The sequence below is a fragment of the Phoenix dactylifera genome, chromosome 10 (assembly GCF_051530095.1).
Source record: "Phoenix dactylifera cultivar Ajwa chromosome 10, Ajwa_hap1_PhDact_Kaust_v1.1, whole genome shotgun sequence".
NCBI classification, from domain to species: Eukaryota; Viridiplantae; Streptophyta; class Magnoliopsida; order Arecales; family Arecaceae; genus Phoenix; species Phoenix dactylifera.
The window spans coordinates 20,125,288-20,127,540 of record NC_143199.1 but is presented as its reverse complement, the minus strand read 5'-3'; the positions used below and the strand labels follow the sequence as shown (position 1 = coordinate 20,127,540).

General features: G+C 39.5%; 1 pseudogene; it reads left to right on the top strand.

Moving 5' to 3' along the window:
* Positions 1-1,796: 1,796 nt before the first annotated feature.
* Positions 1,797-1,894, top strand: LOC120104856 (small nucleolar RNA R71; annotated as a pseudogene).
* Positions 1,895-2,253: the final 359 nt, after the last annotated feature.

Here is a 2,253-nt window from a genome sequence, read left to right as displayed (position 1 = left end):
TTGGTCTCTACCCATTGACCATGATGACATCCGAATTATCTAAAATAGGTGGGACCACATCATCAGCAGTACCTTCAGAACACCAATCCATTAAACCATTGTCGGCCGATTCAGTAAATGTTTCTTTTAACAAATATTCTTCCGCAATGGTTTCAACCCATTCAACTTCTTTACTTTCTTCACGATCACTGGGTTGTTTACCTATACTAAACACGTTCAGTTCCAAAGTCATATTGCCAAAAGAAAGCTTCATGACACCATTCCTACAATTGATCAATGCATTAGAAGTTGCAAGGAATGGACGTCCTAAGATGACCGGAATCTGAGATGGTGAATTGGAAGCCGGATGTGTGTCCAGTACGATAAAATCAACAGGAAAATAGAACTTGTCTACTTGGACCAACACATCTTCGATAATCCCTCTAGGAACCTTCACTGACCTGTCAGCTAATTGTAAGGTCACAGTTGTTGGCTTCAACTCACCCAAATCGAGTTGCTCATATACCGTATATGGCAACAAGTTCACACTCGCTCCTAAATCTAGCAATGCTCGCTCAATCCTAAAATTGCCAATGATGCACGAGATAGTTGGGCAACCTGGATCCTTATATTTAGGGAGAATTTTATGCTGTAAAATCGCACTCATATTTTCAGCCAGAAATGCCTTCTTCTTGACATTTAAACGACGCTTGACAGTGCACAAATCTTTTAAAATTTTTGCATAGGAAGGCACTTGTTTGATTGCATCAAGAAGAGGTACATTGATTTTTACTTGCTTAAAAAGCTCAAGAATTTCAGAGTTTGGTTCAAGCTTTTGCAAGGGCTTTAATCTTTGTGGAAATGGTGCAGGAAAAGGACATTCAATTTTTTCAGTAGATGTTGGTGCTTCAGTTTCTTCATTATCCTTTTCTTTTGTCTTGGGAGGGTCAGAATCAGGTATGACTTGCGTTTGTTCTGGGACTGGTCGGTCAATAATCTTTTCACTTCGCAAAGTTATTATACTCTTTGCTTGCTCTTTATGCGAAGTTGAAGATGATGCATTACTATCGCCATAGACTTGAGGATTAGGATGTGGTTGAGCTGGTAGCTTACCTTTCTCTTGAGCACTTAAAATAGTGGTCAGCGTTGTCAGTTGATTTCTTAATTCATCATTGATTTTAGCTTGACCCTGCATAAAAGATTGCAAAGTTTCTTCGAGACTGGATTTTTGAGGGGGTGCATGTGCATAATGAGGGTGCGGAGGTGGAGGAGTTGGGTTATATACTTGTTGAGGTTGGTCATTCCTCCACCTGAAATTTGGATGGTTCTTCCAACCAGGGTTGTAAGTACCCGAAAAAGGATTATTGAAAGATTTTTGATAGGTATTCATAACATTGGCCTGATCGTGCAAGACTTCCTTGAATGCGGATATTGTGGGGCAATCAGTGATGAGATGGTCAGGCATCTCGCAAATCCTACAACACTCGCTGTTATGTTCTACGGTCTTGACGGGTTCAATCCTTCTAAGTTCAATTTCCTCTACCTTCCTAGTGAGGGCTGCCATTTTAGCCTGAATATCATCTTGAGTACTAAGGTTGTAAAGGCCCCCATGTCCAATGCTAGTAGGCTTAGGTAAAGGTTTATTCACTCTATCCCCTGTATCCCATAATTGTGCAGTCTCTGCGAGAGAATCTAAATAGTCCCATGCCTCATCAGGTTGCTTTTCCAAAAATAGATCATTGCACATAGTCTCTATAAATTGTTTTAACTGTGGAGACAACCCTTCGTAAAAGAAACTAATGGTTCTCCATATTTCAAACCCATGATGAGGACAAGAGAGAAGCAAATCTTTAAATCTCTCCCAGCATTCATAAAATATTTCATGATCTTTTTGTTGGAAATTGCTAATGTGCCTTTTCAAAAAGTTAGTCCTTTGTGCGGGAAAGAATTTTTTCAAGAATTCTCTTTGCATATCATGCCATGTTCCTAGCGATCTAGGTTTCAAGGAGTTCAGCCATGTTTTGGCTTTATCCTTTAAGGAAAAAGGAAACAAGGTCAATTTAAGGACATCTTCTGATACATTTGGCACTCTAAATGTGATGCTAATTTTCTCAAAATCTTTAAGGTGAAGATAAGGGTTCTCGGATTCTATTCCATGATACTTGGGCAGCAATTGAATTACCCCTGGTTTGATTTCAAAGTGTCCTACATTTTTAGGAATAGTCATGCATGAAGGTTGACTAGTCCTAGTGGGATGTAAGTATTGTCGAAGTG